Source organism: Trichosurus vulpecula, chromosome 9 (assembly GCF_011100635.1).
Source record: "Trichosurus vulpecula isolate mTriVul1 chromosome 9, mTriVul1.pri, whole genome shotgun sequence".
Taxonomy (NCBI): domain Eukaryota; kingdom Metazoa; phylum Chordata; class Mammalia; order Diprotodontia; family Phalangeridae; genus Trichosurus; species Trichosurus vulpecula.
Window position 1 is genome coordinate 44,820,851 of NC_050581.1, and position 21,377 is coordinate 44,842,227.

A 21,377-nucleotide genomic window follows, 5' to 3' on the forward strand; every position below is an offset into this window, starting at 1 on the left:
TTGGAAGGGACTTTAAAGTCTAATTTAAGCCTCTTATTCTATAGTGGCAACGGATGCCGATTGGTTAAGTCACTTGCCCAAGATCCCATAGCTAGCAAGTAGCCTAGTCAGCATTTAAATTGATATCTTTTGTTTCTGTAGCAGAAAACTTGGCCTAGGACTAGCAGTCTCCCCCTAATAATGCACAAAGAATATAACTAAACACACCACCCACAAAATCCAGTTGTAGCCTAAGATATTTCAATGTTAGTATTAAATGGATCACAGCTGAGGGGTCGCATTTTTGGGTGATAGAGATGGTAAGCTGAGTTGCTGCTATAGTAAAGTCCTTTGAAGTTTAATTTTTTTTCAACCAAAGTTTGCTTTGAAATCGTAATCCATGCTCAGCCAGGAGCTGCTGAATCAGTTGGACTTGTCAAATGCAAATAATCAAATACCAAAGGACACCATGTTGCATTTGGCTTACCCCTTACTCATGCTGAGCAGAGAGCTCCGTTTTCGCTTTTGATTTAGGGTGTAAAATGTTTGGTTGTCAGGGGCTTGCTCCTGGGAAGCACAAATAGGGATGCTTTAGGTAAGGAGGGTAAGTTGGAGATCAGCGTGTTGGATGTGTCATTACAGAAGTTTCATCTTTTGAAAAAGTCAAAATACTACCACAATGGTGGTGTCCTATGTCTTGTTTATTTTAATGGTGGTACTGGCTTTTGGGAGAACTAACAGGAAACTTTTGTTTTTCACATGTTACATTAAACTCAAATATCTTCATGTTCATGCACAGGTGTTCATAATTAATAACTGAAGTCTAGCACTTACATGAATTACTTTGCATACAGAAAGGAGGCATACTTAGCAATGTAGACTTTGATCAAAGGGGCTGATCTGAAGGGGGTTGACTTGTAAGCATTTCCCAGCATTGATTTTTTCAGCTCAACTTAACAAATCTTGTTTAAGCACCAATTACATTCAAGGCATAGTATTTTCATCCCAAGGTGCTGGAAATTAAAAAATGAACAGGACATATCTTGTCCTTGCCTTCAACAAACTTATAATCAAATAGCATCTAATCATTTTGATAAAAGTAAACAGAGTGAAGAAGTGCTTTATATGGGAAATAGAACCAACAAGATAAAAGAATGGGTCTGATCCAATCGCTGGGAAGGGTCAGGAGCTATGTGGTGTCACATGAAGACAACTGGGAAAGAGTCAGGAGAGTCAGTTTTAATCCCAACTCTGATAGTTAACCATTGTTCTTCAAGCAAGATATGTAAACTCTTTGGCCCTCAGCCATCTGATCTTTGAAGTGAAGAGGTTGGACTGGACATACTCTTTATGGTTCTATTTCATTCTGAGTCTATGAGCACAAGGTGAAAGAGCACCTGGATAGGTGGCCAAAGGTCCAGCTCTTAGGCTTGACTGCCAAAGAAACTCACTTTACCTCATCTGTAAAAATGAAAGGGTCATACTAGGTGACTTAAAATTCTGTAATGTTGTGCTGTTGTAGAGAAATACTGTCTTTCAGGCCACATGGGCATTTCTTGGACAATTATTCTTTAATTACTCAAAACCATACATTAATGAGGAGGATTTAAAACTCCCCTCCTTTTTCAACATTAGGAAAGTGAGAGATGGAAACAAATCCTAAGAAGAAACACATGTAATGAATGAGCCAAGGGTCAGGTTGAACAGCATAGTGGATTAAGTTTGGAGAGTCACACACATAGATGATCCAGTCTGTAAATTAGTGTAAATTCCACTTGTCCATTAAATTAATCAATCTACAAGCACTTATTAAGTACCTACTATGTGCCAGACACAATCCACTTTAGTCCTGGAACTCACACCTCATCAATACCCTCTGCCTCTGATCACCCTCCCTCTGATTGGAGAGTGGAGACTTCTTCCCGTAACCTCTGTTTAAGGAGGATACCCAGGCTGGCCATCTCTTCATATCCCACTTGGCTACACTCCTTTCGACTTTACTTGTTGTTGTGTTTGTCCTTTGTTCTCAAAGAGGACCATGACATCAGGGAAATGATGACATGACTTGCAGTTGACTTTGATTTGAGTGAGGGAGGGCTGTGCAAGGTCCCCAGCCTCACTTTCTCCTCCAGAGCCATCTGGGTCCAGTGGCCTGATGCTCACCAAGATGACTGGGGGTGGCCCAGGATGCATTAGGAGACCCTGGCATTTCCAGGTCTTTTCAGGTTCTCACTCTGAGTGAGGTAATGCCCATTCAGCGAATAGGCCTCTTTAAGAAGTTAATGAAGGGATGGCCCCTTTAATCAAAAACTCAAAAAAAAAAATTCAAACTGTGTAGGGAAGACCCTCAGGGTTCCTGACCAAAAGAGAAACAGTTTCTATTTAGTATTTGCATTCACTCTGTGCTGGGAGGGCAGGGACCTATTGTCCAATCCAGAGTGAGGTGGGTTTAAGGCTTGGTTTCTGAGAAAGAAATCTAGCCAGTAAAGTCAGGGAAATGTACCTTCCTTTGGGCAAAGCCCCCTCAGGTGAGGAGAGGACAGGAGAGGGAAGGAGAAACTACTCACAGCGTATGCTTGTCCTTCATTCTCAAAGAGGAGCATGACTTCAGGGAAATGACAACATGACTTGCAGTTGACTCTGATTTGAGTGAAGGAGGGCTGTGCAAGGTCACCAGCCTCACTTTCTCCTCCCTCTGGACTTTATTATGCTCTTGTACCAGGTACCTTTTCTCTCTCCACCCACCCCACCCCCATTTTCAACTTCCTTTTGTGTGTTCTCTTCATTCATTAAATTCTAAGCTCCTTGATGGCACAATCCGTCTTTCTTTTTTCATATTTGTATTCTCAGCACTTAGCACAGAGCCTGGCACATGGTATGTATTTAATCTTTATTAACTGACTGACCAAGTACTGAGGATACAAGAAAAAAAGTCAGAACAGTCCCTGCCCTCAGGAAATTCATTATATTCTAATGGAGAAGATAGCACTATATATAGGTAACTTTGGAGGATGGTACACTAGTATCTGGAGAATAAGAAATGGAAAGTGTTTTGCTAACCTTAAAGCATCATATAAATGTCAGCTATTATTATTATTGCAATTATGATTCTTACTCTTATTAAGAACGTGCAGCTTGAGCTGAGTCTTGTAGCAAACATGGAATTCCAAGAGGTAGATTTGAGGAATGGTAGCATTCCATGCACTGGAGAGCTACTGCAATGGAGAAGGTAGGGAGAGATCAGTGTGCTAAGGAAGTCTTTGGATAAGGAGCTGCTTCGCATCCTCCCTCCTCCTCCTCCCATCAAAAGCTCTAAGAATTAGTCTGTACTGGGACCAAGGACATTCCAGTTTATTCACAGAAAACAGGGGCTGGGGTGGTGGTGGTGAAATCTTTGGCTAGATTGGTGAACCAACATTCATGACTGCATGGCTGATATTTTTGAATATCGATTCATTTCCAGATTCTTTGGAATCTGATTTGGTTCTGAGGAAGCCAAAAGTTGATCAAAAATAAAATTATATTCCTTATTGGCTCTTACAAAGCTATTTAAAATTGATGCCTCTTGATTTTATATCACAGTCTTGATCCCTCCTATCTTCCCTACCTAGTGAGCTTTCCCTTGTATCCCTGCTGACTTAAGAGAGATAATTTTAGGAGGCTCCCACTCCTAAGCAAGTGGTGGAGATTGAGGGCAGGATGGAGCTAGCAGCTCATTCAAATGGACTCTTACCTGTTTAGACAGGGAACTCAGAATGATGACATCAACCACTGGCATTCTCAGATGCTTTCTGCGCATAAAGCTTTGCATGCTCAATTTTGCTTATACTAAATTAGGGCCCATGTCTGACAAACTGCATTCAAAATAGTGTTGGAACATGCTTATTGTGGCATAAGCATATGGTTGTGAACCTCTCTCCCTCCAAGAAATTTTCTATGTAAGTGGCAACACTTGGAGTTTAAGTCTAAATTTCTTCACCTTTAACTCATATTTTTATCACAAGTAAACAAGGATTATAATGTTTCTTTAGTTGTAATATTCCAAAAAATTTTTAAAAAATTTTTATTGGCAACAAGGTGGATCAGTGGATAGAGCTCTGGAGTCAGGAAGAACTAAGTTCAAATCCTGCTTCAGATACTTTGTAACTGTATCCAAGTCACTTAACCTGTTTCCTCATCTGTAGAAGAGGTAGTAATAATAATACCTACCTCCCAATTCTCAGTGAAGATCAACTGAGGTAATATTTATTAAGCTCTTAGCACAGTGCCTGGCACACAGTAAGTGATTAATAAATGCTTGTTCCCTTCCTTTTATGTAATATCAGAATATTTATTGGATTTAATGATATTTTATCTTTTGTAAACAAAATCAATTCTTGTCCATTAGTGGGATAGTGTCAGTGGTTGGTTCTACAAATAGTTCATACATCCACGGAGACACAGCCCGCATGTCCTTGACAGGTTCTCTTGAGGTCATATATTTGTAAGACTCTTGGCCATTGTTTGAGGTCTAGTCTAGCTAGAATGAAATTAACCAGCCCAATATCCAATCTGAAACCTGGTCCTCATTTAATAATGTTGTATACTAATCAGCTGAGCTAAGCAGCCAAAAACATTTGGTACTCGATTGTGTTGTGACAGATTAGTTAGAAGGCAGAAGGCGGCATGCTATAATGGAAGGAACAATGGACCGGGAGTCAAAAGACCTGGGCTTGAGTCCCAAATTCACTGCTTACTCACCATATGACCTTTGGGGGATGTTCATTCTGGCTCCACTAACATAGGAGGTTGTTGTGGAAATCAGAGGAGATAAATCTGTTAAAGTGCTTTGTCAACTATAAAACACTCTGAAAGCATAAAGCATTATTATTATTATCTTATTTTAGATTAACTTTCACGGCCTTAAATTAATCGAAACCTGGTTTTCACCAGTGACACCATGTCCTTGGGATGAATGAAGCTTATTTAGTCCTCTGTTCTCATGGTTTTATGGTACCATGATGCTACTTCTAGATTACTGTTCTATCTCTCTCAATAATTTTTCTTTTTTAAAAAGTTCATACCATCTGTTTGGAGAATTCTTTTCTTATCCTCGTCTGCCTGTTGACCTCCAGGAAACCATATTGGTGATCCTTCATGGTTCCTTGACCTTTCCAACTACAGTGATATTTATCTCCTCTCCACTTCAGCCCCCTACTGGCATGTTCATCTAAAGAGAATTCCTTTAACTTTCTTCCTTTCTACCTTGAAATTTATCTGTATGTTTATATTTCCTTTTTTGTCCCCTGCTCTGGTCATTAAGGAAGAAAAGTCTCTGCTTCTTGCCAAAGTTAAGCCCGTCTTCTTTACTCTTGATACCATTCTGTTCTGCTTCTTTCAGAATCTTGCTTCATCAATTTTTTGATTTCTCATGAAACTTTCCCTTTCTACTAACTTTTTCCTTTCTGCCTAAATTCTATCCTTAAAAAATGTCACCTATACAAAACAACCTTTCCTTTCAATCTTATTGTCCCTTTTCTACTTCTCTTTCCCTTTATCAGCAAATTTTTTCAAAGAATAATTACTGTCCATGACTTCCTCCCCACTCATTCTTAATTGCTTTAAATCTCATTTTCTTCTGAGCTTTCCAATGAAACTACTTATTCATGAATGACCTTCTACCTATGTGACCACAGATAAGTGGACCTCAGTTTCCTCATCTGTAAAATGAGAGGTTGCATTAGATGGCCTCTGATGTTTTCTTAATTCTAGATCTATGGTCCTAGTCACCTTATTTTAGCCTGTATTTTCCTTGAACTCTCTAGCATTTGAAACTGTTGATTATCTCCTTGAAACTTTTCATTCTTAGCTGCTGTAGTACTGCACTCCTACTGCCTCTTTCTCCTTTGCTGGATTCTCTCCTGAACTCATCATTTTCCTCTCAACCAGTTCTTTCTCCAGACTTCAAATCTATCTCTGTCTCTCTGTCTCTGTCTCTCTCTTTCTTTCCCTATCCCTCTCTCCCTCTTCTCTCCATCCCTCTCCTCCTCCTCCTCCTTCTTCTTCTCTTCCTCTCTCCCACCTTCTTTTACAACACCATCATTCTCCCAGTCATTCAGGTCTGAATTCCTCAGGCGATTTTTGACCCTTTCTTTTTCCTTCTCCTAGAGGAAGCTGGTGATGCAGCATAGAGCGCTAGGCCTAGAGACAGGAAATCCTGAAATAAAATCTGGCCTCAGACACTTCCTAGCTCTGTGACCCTGGGCAAGCCACTCAACCTCTGTTTGCCTTAGTTTCCCCAATGTAAAATGGGGATCATAATGGTACCTACCTCACAGGATTGTTGTGAGGATCAAATGAGATTAATACTTTTTTTTCTTAAAGCATTTAACACTCAGCTGAGTATGGCACATAATAAGCACTATAGAAATGCTTATTCCCTTCCCCCTCTCCTGGACCTTACATCCATTCATCAAAAACTATAGATTCCAACTCCATATTTTTCATCCTTCTTTTCCTATCATCCTATAATCGCTTCCAGTTCTCACCTTCTCCACCCCCATCTCAATCTGGCCTACTGACAGATCAAGCTTTCAAAAGCAATACTATTATTTTATCCTTCTGTTCAAAAACTATCCATGGCTCCCTATCCCCTGCCATCTAAGACTCATAGAGCTGTGATCATTTCTCCTTTTCCAGCTTTATCTTTCACCAATCCCCTACATGTAGCCTCTGCTCTAGTCCAGTTGGATTACTCTTTGTTCTTGGAATATCCCTTCTGATACCCCACCTTCTGTGCTGTTCGGTTTGTTTAGTATTTGCCAATCCCTGTCCTTAGCTTTTGAAATTCTACCCGTCCTTCAAGGTCCAGCCCCCAGCCCAGTGCCACCTTTTCCAAATAGGTTTTTCTGTTCCTTACTATTTTCCCAATATGATATGGCTTCTCCCTCCTCTGAATCCCTACATCCTTGCCTCTCCTGGGATACTTATTCTGTTGTCTCTTTTATTTTATTTGTTACCACACTTTTCTTATTCTCCCTTGCTGGATAGTAAGCTCCCCAGGTCAGGAAGCTTTTCATCTTTTACTCACATTGGTGTCTCCCTTAGTAACTTGCCCATACATAGTAGGCTCATACTTAATTGTTGATATGACCAGAACTGATATGCAAGGGATATGCAAGGGAAAAATTGTCATTCCTTTTGAATGCCATTTCCATAAAGTGGCTGGGTATATATATATATATGTATACATACATACATATATATATATATATATATATATATAATGCAAACAAAGGCGAGAGCAATTAAGCGTCAACATTAACCTCTATTTTTACTGGAAAAGGAGATTAGTTGCTATGCAGAAATGTCAGGCACCATTTTAACCCGGTGTCTACAGAGTTAACCTGCAGTAAACATAGTAAACACCAGGGCTGCACATCTCTGACTTCACATCATACTAGATACGGGTATAAGTATAACCTACTAGGGCAGGTTTCAGAAGGATTTGCATATGCTGTATGCTACAGGAGGAGATATAAATATGCCTCACACACAGCATTAAAAGAATCATTCCACAGCCTACACAGATGTCAAAATAATAACAGGATGATGTTAGGCAAGGAAATATTTTTTATGACTATTCTACCATCCAGAGTTATATAATACATCTTTGCAGAATGAAGGAAATTGAAGGTTGATGGTGAGATGGAAGGGCTAAGCAGGTGGAAAGGCTTCTAAAGGACCTCTGACCTTTTCAGATTTACTAACTCTTGGGGTTAAATGGAATGTGGACCTAGGTGGGGTCTATAGTGACCTTTTTGGAGAAAATATTTGGGAAGCTCAGGCTGGGTTGAAGAAGAAGGCTACTCATTTGTTGTCATTACTTGTGGCCAGTAAGGTGACTCACACAGTGAAGAAACTAATCTATCCAGACCTAGGACAGTTGGGAAACACAGATAAATACTGTGGACAAAAATTATGATTTCTTTTTGCCTTTTTAATGTCTCTACAGGTTTAAGCTCCTTTGTCTTCCTTTTGATCTCTTAATCAGGATGGGGCAATGGAAAAGGACACAGGACAAACTCAGCTTCTGACTTGCTTATGAGAACTTCTGCAAAACCTTATATCTCTGTGTCTCACTTTTTTTTATTTGTAAAAGAGAAGTAAGGATATCTGCCCTAATTGCTTCATAGCATAGGGTCTTAACCTTTTTTTGTGTTATGGACCCCTTTGATAGTCTGGTGAAGTCCAAGGACCCCTTTTCAGAATAATGTTTTTAAGTGTATAAAATAATGTACACAGGATCACAAAGGAAATCAATTATATTTAAATATGGTTATCAAAATGTTAAAAACACAAGTTCATGGACCAAGGTTAAGATTCTCTCTTTTGTATTTATACTATGATGATCTAATAAAATACATCCAATATCTTATTATAATATTTTATCATTATATCTCTCAATATGCCTCTTTTCTCCTGGTCCTATTCTTCATCCTTGCCATCCCCTCCACTCTGTCTACCACTTAATGATCTCTTAGCTAATACCTCTGCTCTCTCTCTCTCTATATTCCTCCTTTCCCAATTTTGACCCTTTGGTGAACCAGCTCAACTCTACACTTTCTTCTATTCTTAAATCATTTGCTTTGTTGCTAATCACTCCTTACCAAACCCTGATATTGTGTTACTCCTACTTTGTGACTCCTTTGCTCCCACTGATTGGAGGAAATCATGGAATCAGACTAACTCAGTCCAGTACAAACTTATGCTACCTAACCTCAACGGGGCCCTTGTGATCACCTCTGCCCCTTAGAATTCCTGGCTTCTTTTAAGACTCAATTCAAAAGTCACCTTCTTCATGAGGTCTTCCCCAAAGGTCACCTAGTCAGTATGTATTAGAGTAAGACTTGAACCCAGGTTATTGTGACACTGAAGCTTATTCTCTACTACACCATGATGCCTGTCAACAGGAAATAATTGTTCTTATAACCAGATTCTGGGCCAACTAAGAATATAAATATAGTAAGAATCATATAAGAAATTTCCTCTCTGAAGTAGGAATTGTTTCATTTTTTAAGGCACCTTATTTCTGAATCTGGCCATCCTGTCCACCTCATTCTATCTACTTATTTTTTATTCTATATATTTATAATTCTCAACTGCTTGCTTCTTGCTATTTTCTGACTCATTATCTGACTTTTAACTTGACATCTCCATCTTCCACATTATTTGACTTCTCCCTGATTCCTGACTCCTTGATTGGGTACTATTGCTTTTGCCCTACAGATTCTGTAAGTTTCCGTGGCCTGATGTCTTCACTGCTGCTTTGATCTTTGGCTTTCATGGACCTCATGGATCTGGACCATCCCTTCCACTGACTTCTTTCTACCCTTTTGTTTCATTCTTGGCCCTTGGTCTGGTTTTTGGAAGATTTTTGACAGTTGTACTTCAGTATAACAATGAGTTTATTGTTATAACTTTACCTGCCCCCGCAATCTTCCTACCTTCCTATTTACTTTTCTATTTTCTGCTCCTGAAAAGGGTCTTTTTGATTCTGCTATAAACATTTATTTTTAGTAATAATACACATTTCTGTGTCTCCTTAAATGGTACAAAGTCCTTTCTCTGGAAGAATATGCCCATTTTGTAGATGAGGACATGGGGTTCAGATTGATTAATTGACTTGACCACACTCACATAAATAGCCAGACTTTAAACTCAGGTCTTCCAACTTCAAATCCATTCCTCTTTCTATAATGCACCATATTTTTGCTTCTATCTCCTAAATGCAAGGAGCCCCATAGGATGAAAAAATTAAGAAATAGAAGGAATTTTAAAGATAATCAAATACAAACTTTTCATTTTATGAATGAGGAACTGGGGCCCCCAGACGTTAAGTGATTTATACAAGAAATAACTAGCAGATCTGGTGTTGGAACCTAGGTCCACTGTGACACGCTGCCCATATCCTATTATTCTGCCTAACGGTTCTGTATGTAATCACCCTATTACACATTAGTCTGTACTTCTGAGGCTAGACTTTGTGACAATAGCTGTGAAGGAGATATATGTTTTAGTCAGAGAAGGAGCTAATTGCCAGATGCTTGCCTAGTAAATACTTAACTGAAGTTATTGAAGTCCTAGAGGGTCAGTTCACATTTATTTATCAATTTAGTCTAAGGTTGTTAACATGAAAAATAGGCTATGTTGTCGTCTTACTTAATAGTGCTTGGCTAATTTCTTCCCCTCCTTAATTTATCTTCTCTAGTTCAAAGATGTTGCTATGGCAGAGTTAGAAAACGCATAGCACTTATTACATCGAAGTACATGTAGAAGCAGAAAGATAGTGGAGTGTGTGTGGGGAGTGTGCAGAAAAGGGTCTGTGTACAAGAGCAGTCTTATTCCCTACAGAAGATTTCTCAATGAACATTGCTTATTGTGCTGTTGCCTTTTGTTTGTCTGATAGTCCGTACATTCCTTCTATATCTGTGGTTGAGGCTTGTACACGGATTTACCTTTATGATTATGGTTGAACATCCTTAGTCTGTGCATCTTAAATATTATCAGTGATAAACAGATAAACCCATATATACACAGGCAATGCCACAGGCACTGTGCTATTTATTCATAGCACCTAATATAAGGTCTCTCTCTGCAACTTAATTCAAGGATCATCACTAGCTTTTATAGATGGAAAAACTGAAGATGGGAAAAGGCTATAAATGGGAAAGGTGAAGAAGGACAAAGAGGTCAAATGATTTGCCTAAGGTCACATAGCTGCTCAGGAGTGGTAAAGTCAGGGCTTCTCTTACTACCCAGGTTTCACAGAGGTTTGTGAAATGTCTTTCGTGTGAAGAATTTACAGGGTTTGGACTTTGTTGGAAAATACTGGTTTAAGCCCTTTAATAAAGAATGTTTGAATAAAAGAAACAATTCGTCCCTTTGAAGCTTCTGCTGACATGAGAGTGCCATAAGGATGTTATTTTTGGGGTAGTGACAATATAAGAGGAATATATTTTTAATGCAAGAATCAGGGAAGACAGATCACATAATGTATAATATACCAAGTTTGCCTTTCATAGATTTCATTTATATGTGATAGTTTGTATTGACCTTATCTGGAGGAAGGGGGATGGGTTCATTAACATATGGAGAGACAGACTAACCTAATTTTCTTTTTTCACAGTTACTAGATAATAAAAGAAGACTGTCATACACATAGAATAACTCAGTTTCATCAAGGAATTTGACAGTTTCTTATAATATACTGGTGAATAAGATATAGATGTGAGCCGGATGATAGTATATTTAGGTTGATTCAGGACTAGCTTAATGACTAGTTAGTAATCATCCTTGGTAAAAGCATAATTACCAATTGACATCTCATTATCTTCCAGCTGTTTCAAAGAGAGGATTTAATAATTTGCCCCTCCCTTATTCATCACCATCTGGAACAATAGGAAAAAGTGGGTAGCAATGAATCATGTGACTGGGTTGAGGGGGTGGCTTTCCTTTGTTAACAAGGTTGGACCTCCTTGATTCAAAAGTATTTCTTGAAAATGGTCCCTTCATTGGCCTTTAAATCTGGCACCTAGTTTAGAATGCAGAAAGTATGATGCTGCCTTAAATCCTTGGAAGGTTCAGAGGAGCTGGCTATAAAGACTCTAGCAAGAAAAAAGGTTATTGAATGTAATTTAACTAGACTGGAAGTCATGAATGGAATTGAAAGATGAGTAATCTAAGGGCTCTCATCTTCTTTTCCCCTTATTCTTTTCTCCAGCTAGTTCTCTCCTTCCTTCCACCTTTCTTCCACCCTTCTATACTCCCTCCCTCTATCCCTTTCTCCATTTCTTCCTCCTTGGTTTTACCAACCAGGGTAAAATGTGGGTCTCCTGTCACAGTGAGTCCAGTAGAGAATCATTAGCTTCCTCAGAACTCAGCTCAGCTATTATCTCCTGCTGAAAATGCTCCCTAGTCCCTTTAGTTGTTAGAGCTCATTCTTTGTCTTGTATTTACTTAACTCTTTATGTGTTAGATCTCTCCATAGAAGGTAATCCCCTTAAGGGCAGAGATTCAATTTCCTTTTTGTCTTAGTATCTATCCCTTGTGCATAACACCTTGCTTAGTATGTAGTAGCTGCTTAATAAATGCTTCTCATTTTATTGTTGGGCCCAGGAAAAGACTAGTTTAATGCAATCGTATTTGATGGAATGATTGTATTTCTTGCATCATTGGAGTTAGTGTTAAGAATTATATTCTCAGTTTATAGGTTATTTTTAATGGATTTTCATGGTTGTACTGACTGTAAAGGCAATCAGTGAATGGGAAGATCTTCCCCCACTCATTTGAGTGGGCTTTGGGGGTGGGACTAGCAGGGTCCTGGGGGGAGTGGGTAGGACTGGAGCCAATGGTAGGTGCCTGGGTTCTGGTCCATGTGATGGCATGAAGCCTGTGGTGGGAGGGGCTTGCTGAACGGTTGGAGCAGAGTTGAGAGGCAGTTGGTGAGGCAGTTGGTGAGAGCAGTTAAGAACTGAAGGAGAGAGGAAGCAGTCAGCTAGCCGGAACAGTTTGGAGATTGAGGCAGAAGTGGCAGAAGTGGTGGCGACGGTGGCAGGCATTACAAAAAAGCAGGACTGACCCTCATGGAGACCAGAGAGTGCTGAGCAGGGGCTTGAGGCCAGTGGGTGGTCTTCTTGCTGCAGGGCCCTGGCTTTGGGGTGGGGAAGCACCACTATCACTTGGCTTGCTGCCATAATGTTTTTCTGTGGCCTCCTGGTCACTATTGTGAAATGGGCATACTGGTTTTGGAAGGTTTTTGCCAGGATGTTGAATTGGGGACACTGGTCAGTGGGTCTGCTACTTTTGAGTTTCAATAAATGCTTTAATTCCTCTGCCTTCTACTTAGAGAATTCCTTATATCCTGTGATTCTGTACCATTCAGGCATATTCATGGTTATCTTTGAAGTCATGAATTCTGCCTTAATGATATACTGACCTACAAATTTTCTTGTGCTTGCTAATTATTAAACATTTTCCTCTTTTTCCAAATCTCTCAAATAAATTAGGATCTCTTTTTTCCAGTGAGGTTTAGCTAACCTTTCTTTATCACTTAAAGATTCCATAGTTACTAGATACAAAGAGTAAGGACCAATTAAATTGTTCCTCACATCCTTGCTCAGAGACCCAATACAGTGAATCTCTGTGGACCTGGAGAGAGGTCTCTAAAGAAATATGTGTAATATCTGTTATTGCCTGTGTTGCAGTCAACACTTTAATTGATGGATTTGGATGAAGGCATAGATAACATGCTTATCAAGCTTATGTATGGCATAAAAATAAAAGAATAGCTAACACTGGATAATCAAATAGGGATGCACAAAGATTTTGATAGGCCAGGAAAAAAAGACCAATGTAATAAAATGAAATTTAATAGGACAAAATATATACTTTGATTAAAATATCAATTGCATAAAGCAGTTTGAGGGAAGCATGACTAGAGAACAATTAATGTGAAAAAGATGTTGTGGTTTTAGAATACTGCAAGTTAAGCATGGGTCAAGAGAAGGGCATGGCAGCTGTAGAGCTAATGAGATCTTAGGATATATCAGAGGGAGGGAGGGTTGTGTTTTTGGAAGGACTTCGAAAAGAGGAAGGAGAGAATTCCAGGAATGAGGAACAGCCAGTGAAATTGCATGGAGTGGAGAATATGGAGTGCTATGTGGAAGGAACACCAAGGGGGCTAATGTCACTGGATTATACATGATGGGGTGTAACACATAAGAAGACTGGACAGGTAGTAAGGGGATAGGTTATGGAGGGCTTTAAAAGCTAAACAGAGGATTTTATATTTGATCCTGTAGGTAACAGGAAACCATTGGAGTTTATTGAATAAGGGAGTGGCATGTGTTTTCGGAAGATCAGTTTGATGGTTGAGTATAGACTGGACTGGAGTGGGGAGAGACATGAGGGGTTAGTAACCAAAAAACTGTAGAAATATCATGAGAAGCAATCACTTGGAAACTTCTTGCCAATTAATGATGAGACTACTCTCTATCTAACTGTATTTCTGAATAGTCCCCATCTCTCTATTTTTCCCACAAGAATGAAGTACTATGAAGTACTTTAATAAATGCCAGGCTAAAAATCTAGGTAAACTATACCTTCAGCATTCTCCTCATCTAGCAGTTTAAGAACCCTATTAAAAAAGGAAATAAGGTCAGTCTGGCATGAGCTGTTCTTGATGAAGCCATGATGGCTCTTTAAAACCAACTCTTCTAAATGTTCATTATCTCTTTAATGATCTATTCTAAAAATTTCTCAAGAATTGAAATTAAAGTCACTGGCTATACTTAGCAGTTGCTATTCTGTTCTCATGTTGGATAACCTGGACATTTTCTCTTCTTTGCTCCTATATCTCTCTTGCTCTCCACCAGCTTTCAGATATCACCAAAGCTCAGCAATCCAACTGTTTGGTTGTTTCAATACCCAGGCTATAGTTCATCTAGGCCAGAACATTTAAGAGAGGCAGCATGATGTAATGGATTGGCCCTTGAACTTGGAATCAGCAGGATCTGGGTTTGAATCCTATCTCTGACGTTTATTAGTTCTGTGACTATGTGACCCTGGGCAAGTCACTTAATGTCACTCTCTCACTCCCTCTTCTTCCTCCTTCTCTCTCCTTTAGTTTTTTCATCTGTAAAATTAAGGTTTTGGTTGTGATGGTCTTTAAAGTCCCTTCTACTTGTTAATCTATCATATTATGACTTGAATTCATCGAAGGCAAGTGGATACTTTTAGAATATTTCCTTACTTATCTTGAGTATCAATGCCCTGTTAGTTATTATTGTCCAAGCATTCCCAGTGCAAAGCTAATTTCTCTGGTCAGAGAAAACAGAATCCAAGTAAGAACTAAGCATCTCTGCCTTCTCTCTCTTTTCAACTGATCATCATCCCATACACCCCAAGCAAAATTTTCTCTCATCTTTGATGCTCTCTTTTCCCTCAACATAGCTCAAAATATCTTTTTTTTTGTTGAAGTTGCTCATGGGTTTCAGCTCACATTAGCACCCCTGACACTGTTTTTATGGGACCTTGCCACATTCCCATATTCATTCTTTGTTATCCTTGTTTTATTTCTACCAGACACATCTCTTAAAACTCTCAAGTTGGTTGGTGAGTTCCCGTCATTTCTAACCCAGCAACCAATTTCTCTCTGTTAGTGAAAGTTAGGTCCAGAATGGAATTTCTCTTTGTTGGTTCCTTCACTTTTTGACACATGGCATCATCAAGGCAAGTCAAAAATTCATTAGTTGCTTTGCTTTGGCAGAATAAGAGCTCTGTCTGGATAATTGAAGTCCTCTCATCACAACTTTGTAATGGCTTTGCGCCATGTAAGTGGCCTGTAATATTCTTTGAGGACAAAATTGCTTTGGTTTCTCCCTCTATTGTTCTTCACCCAAATTCTCTCCACAATACTTCCTTTCTTTGGTTACCAGATCTCTCCACTTGAAAATATTTTTTTAAGATACAGTGCCACTTTTACCCATTCTTTTTCTTTTAAATAAGACATACCCATCCAGAGCAATATTCCAATCATAGTTTTCATCCAATCAAGCCTCAGTAATACCTATGAGGTCAAATTTGCCTCCTTTTATTTTGTTTACCTTTTGATCATTTGATCTCAAGGCCAAGAACTTTATTAATTACTCCCTTTTTTCAATTCTTGTGCCAGGTGAACCTCTAAGCATCTCAGCTGATATTCTTTCTTCATGGAAGTTATTTTAGAGTATATTTAGCATGGTCACTATACCTAGATAACTTTTTCTCTCACTCACTCCCTATTTTTCTCATTGCATAACTTTTTTTTTTTGTTAGATTTGCAAGCCACACAGGAAGCACATTCTTACAAGAATTTGTCAGGCATACTTCATCCCTGGCTAGGAGCTTTTCATTCCTATATTTTAAACTGTTGTCCAGAAATCCAAAACTCTTTCTTGTACACCATCTTCTTGGCCAGCTGTTCATATTTCAAGTCAATTTTTCTCTTCTACATACCTTACCTCCAGTAGGCAACAGAGAGGAAAATACAACCTGTGCCCTTTTTGTTATTAAGCAGAGGTATCACACATATGACCTTAGGGCACATAGTCCAAAGACCTATAAGTGCAGCCTGGGGGATTTAAATATGTTAATGTATTAAAAAAACAAACTACAAACAGGTGTGATTTTCTAAGTCAAAATATGGCCTGCAGGGATCCTTATGTACAGTTTTGTGGCCCCCATTTGATACCACTTTTATAATTTCTAAATTTTGTCATCCTTAGTAATAATTAATCCCTTTGTTTCTGGGCATAGCATTTTTATGCCAATGTGAATCATCAGAAAGCAGTAATGGTCATCCATTTTGATCAGTCTTATGATTTTTTGGTTACATTTTGGATATGTATTCTAGGAATAGTATTGTTGAGGGTTGAGGAGAGGAGGGCCAGGAACTCCAAGACTGGAGCTCCCAGACAGGGTAGTTGAGGGGGAGTACCCCTCAAGGACCCAAGTACTGGAGAGGGTCAGGGTAGTCTGGAATGAATTTGAGGACTCAAGCATTCTTTAAGTCAAGGTGGCAAAGATTTATTATGCTTTTTAATGGGCAAGAGTTTTTAGGGAACCTGCAACCGTACAGGGGCGCAGGTAAAGTTTTTATAGGATATCTGATGGTAAAACCTGCCAAATATGTTAATTAGACATTTTGGAGTGGGATTAGGGAGTGGTTAAGGGGTGGTCTGTTCTTAAAGGAACATGCACTTTTTGTATCTACTGCACAGGTATCTTACCCAGAGTTCACTGGGAAATAGCCCAAGGAGGGGTTACATGGAGGTGTGGTCTTAGGCCTGAAATGTCACTAAGTCAACTAACAGTCAAAGTGACTGGGAATATCCGGGCTGCTTCCATCAATGTCTTGTTAGACATGATAAATTTAAGGAAGTATACATTTAACTATGTCTAGGATACATATCAGTGAGGTCAGGAAGTAGTAAATATCGTTATGGCCCAGTGCACAGCCAATTTAGCACATACATAGGGAGCGGGACACACAAATTCTATAGGTGTAGCTGTCCACTGTATCAGGAGGAGAGATAAGCATTTTGCTAGGGCATGCCATTCTGTTTTGCTAGAGAGAAACTGCTAGGGATAGTGTTTTGAGGCTAAGGAGAGATGTGATTTTAGAACTGGATGTGATTTTGGAACTGGGTTCCAAGCACAGGCACCCAACAGAGGCTAAGGAAAAATGTGATGTTAGAATTAGGGTCCAAGCACAGGCACCCAAGCACCCCATCAGTATGACTACAACTATAACTACTACTATGACTACTATTACTATTATTACCATTACTGCTCCTGATGATGATTATGATGATGATAAATAGCATTTATATAGTGCTTTACTTTTAAGACAACAAATAACTAGCTACTTTAGTACCTCTGAGCAGGAAGATATCAGCCACCCACTCCTACTCTTCCCTTCTTCCTATGACCCCTACCAGATGATTTGTCAATCGACATGATCTGAGGGTCTACTTATGATTCCTTGGAGGATAAGTATCTACTTCCTCCTTGGAGTAGGTCCTTCCTCTTCCGGAAGAAGGTCAGATTTCTCTCTCCCTCTCTCCACCCCCCCCACCTCTCTCTCTCTCTCTCTCTCTCTCTCTCTCTCTGTTCCAAGTGCACAGCTCTCCTTTTTCTGGAACTTGGAAAAATATGAAACAGGCTGTAGACTGTAAACTTCTTAAGGGCAGGAATAATTTTTTTTGTCCTGATTTTGTATTTCCAATGCCTAAAACAAACTTTTTTTTGCACATAGCAGGCACTCAGTAAATAATTATTGGATTGGATTAGAGGTTAAGAGGCTATTAAAATAGTCTAGGATGGAATTGATGAAAGAATGAATTAGGTTGATGGCATTAGTAGTAGAAAGGAAGGGACATATAAGAAAAATATTATAAAGAATCAAGTTTCAGTACATTATAATTAAATTTGTAATTGTATATTCTTATAAAATTTTTTGTTGCTTCATCCCTCCCCTTTCCAAAGGACCCAATTACATAGAGCCATATTTTATAGATTTTATAGTTTACTTTTTAAGGAGAGAAATTTTTTTTAAAGAAAAAAATACCTTTTGTTGTGTCAGCTTCTCACAGTGTGAAAGCTACTGCCTGGGATTGAGAACCTTTGGGAAACTGCGGTCCTCTTTTCAGGTTAAAAGAGACCCACAGACAACAATATTTTCTGTGCAAAATATGCACTAAAATACTCTGTAGCAAGTTTTAAATTTTCAGAGTTTTGGAGTCATATTTTCCCGACATGAAAATTACTCCCTGGAGATATGTGTTTATTTAGGAAACAGTGAATGCTTCTGTTCCCTAAATAGTCTTATAATAAACTGAAAAAGTGTCTATAGCCCTTAGAGAGACCTAACTTGTACAAAGGTAGTTGCTATGTCTGGGTAGAATCTAGACCCATAAGCTAAGATGTTACGCAGGAAGGTTATTCTAACACTATACTCAGAGACCATACTATGAAAATTGGGTCAAAACTACCTTATAATGAAATCATTTGGAAAGCATCAGTAATTGAAACTCCTCAGAGAAAGTCTGAGATGGGCCCAACATTTTTCCAGTTGAAAGGCTACAATACAGTTTGTGGAAGTTACAATGGAACTAGGGCTAGCCCTCGACAAAATTGTGAAGTTATGACAAAGTTGTGAAATATGTCTTTGGCTTTCTACCACTCACTATTTTAAGACTTTTCTTCTTTTCCTCCCGGTCTCTCCCTTATGCTAATGCTCAGTCTTCTAGGTCTTCCCATTAGATTGTGAGCTCCTTAAGGGCAGGGACTGTCTTTTGCTTCTTTTTGTATCCTCAGCACTTGGCCCAAAACCTGGTACATAGTAGGCCCTCAATAAATGTTTATTGATTGATTCCTACTGTTAGACTATATCTGAGATTACTCTCCCTAGGCATTCATTATATGTGGAACTTTTCCTTTTCTTTACCAATTCCTATCACCATGCTTATTAAAATTATGTGTCATTTCCCTTTTTAAAGGGTTCTTTTGGGATAAATTAATTTCTAATAAAGTGTTTCACAGCTAGTAGTGGGCTTTAAAAGCAGAGACTGTTTTACTCTTTCTTGTAAGCCCCACTCTGGCCTGTACACATAGATGCTGGCACAAGACTTTGTAATTAATGTATTCCACAAAGATGAATGAGTGAAAAAATGAAACCATTGAATCAATTAGAGAATCATAGAATGCCAGAGTTGGAGCAAACCTCAGAGCCTGTCTACTTAGGGGTGAAGATATGAATGTGGAGCTCCTTCACAGCAAACCAGACAAGTTGTTATCCTACCTTTGTTTCAACACATCGAGCAAGGGAAGGATCATGACCCAGCTACTTCCTGAGGCAGCTCATTCCACTTTGGGGTGGCCCTAATTATTAGGAAAGTTTTTATTACATGAATCTAAATCTTCCTCTCCGTATCTTCTGCTCATTTTTCCTAGTTCCCCCTTCCCTCTTAGCTAAGCAGAACAAATCTTGTCTCTATCCACATGATAGCTCTTAAGAGAGCAAACATATTTCCCCTAAGTCTTTTCCATTAAAAGCACCTCCACTTCTTTCAACTGATCCTCATATGGCATAATATCTAGTCCTTTCACCATCCTGGTCACTTCCACTAGATGCTCTCCAGCCCATCAATATCCTTTCTAAAATATGGTGCTCAGAATAAAACACAGTATTGCAGGTACGGTCTAACCAGGGTAGAGTACATTGAGACTAACAGTGCATTATTGCTATAAACTATGCCTCTAAATGCAGCACATTTTTCTTGTTTATTCTGCCACACTATTTACTCATCTTGAAGTCAACAAGTTAGCAAGCATTTATTAAGGGCCCACTATGTGCTAGACACAACATTATGTACTGAGATTACAAAGGCAAAAAAAAAAATCCCTACCCTCAAGGAGCTTATAGTCTAAGGGAAGAGATGTGCAACAACTATATATAAATTATGTGTGTGTATATATATGTAATATATATATACATATGTATATATATAAAACATACATACATACATATATATATATATATATATATATGTGATAAATTGGAGAAAATCTCAGAATAAAGGCACTGGTATTAAGGGGGGACTGGGGAAGGCTTATTAGCAGAAGGTGAGATTTTCAGCATGGAAGCCAGAGATGGAGATGAGCAGGGAGAGAACTGACACGAGATACAGACAGTAAAAATACCATGTTCAAGGAGAAGTATTGAGGTCAAAATCACTGGATTTTGGATTATATGGAAAGGGAGTATGGTGTAAGAAGACTGGAAAGGTAGGGAGGTGGCCAGGTTATGAAGGGATTTAAAAGCCAAAAAGGAGTTTATGCTTGATCCTGAAGGTAATAAGGAGCCACTGAAGTTTATCAAATATGGTGTCACATGGTCAGATCAGCACTTTAAGAAAATCAGTTTGGCAGCTGAATTGAGGGTGGACTGGGGTGGAGAGAGATTTGAGTAAGGGAGACCAACCAGAAGAATTTTGCAGTAGTTCAGGTGTGAAGTGATGAGGCCCTGTACCAGGTTGGTAGTAGTGTCAGAAGAAAGAAAGGGACATATATGAGAAATGTTACAAAGGTAAAATCGATAGAACTTGGCAACAGACTGGATATGGCGGGTGAGAGTGAGGAGTTGAAGATGGCATCTAGGTTGTGAGCCTGGATGATTGGAAGATGGTGTTGCCCTCAATAATAGAAGGGAAGTTAGGAAGTAGGGAAAGTTTTAGAGAAGAGATAATGAGTTCAGTTTTGGACATTTTGAATTTAGGATGTCTACAAGGACAGTCTGAGATATCCAACAGATATTTGGAGATGTGAGACTGAAGGTCAGCACAGGAGTTTGGATTGGATAAATCAATCTAAAAATCATCTACATAAATATAATAATTGAGTCCATAGAAACTTATGAGATTTCTAAGGGAAATAATTTAGAGTAATTGTATCTTGAGCTTTCTTTCCTTCCCCCTGTCCCGCAAAGCTCTTTCCAAATAGTGAGTCATGATCATTTTTGCATAGAACTGTTTCACTTTTGTATTCATCAGTCATTAACTGTCTTTGATTCCGTCATCTATACATTTTGTGGAATCCACATTGATCGGTGAGTTCTCTATTCATGTGCATCAGTCTTGTTAACTCTAAATTCAATTTATGTTGAATAAATATATTGCATCATTTCTCTATATATTTAAACGCTGGCCTTCTGGAAATGAAATAATCTGACTCTTTAATGCAAAGTAGTAGAATTCTAATGGTGGAATTTCAGGTACTGTGATTAAAGTTTTTTGTTTGTTTGTTTGTTTTGGTTATTC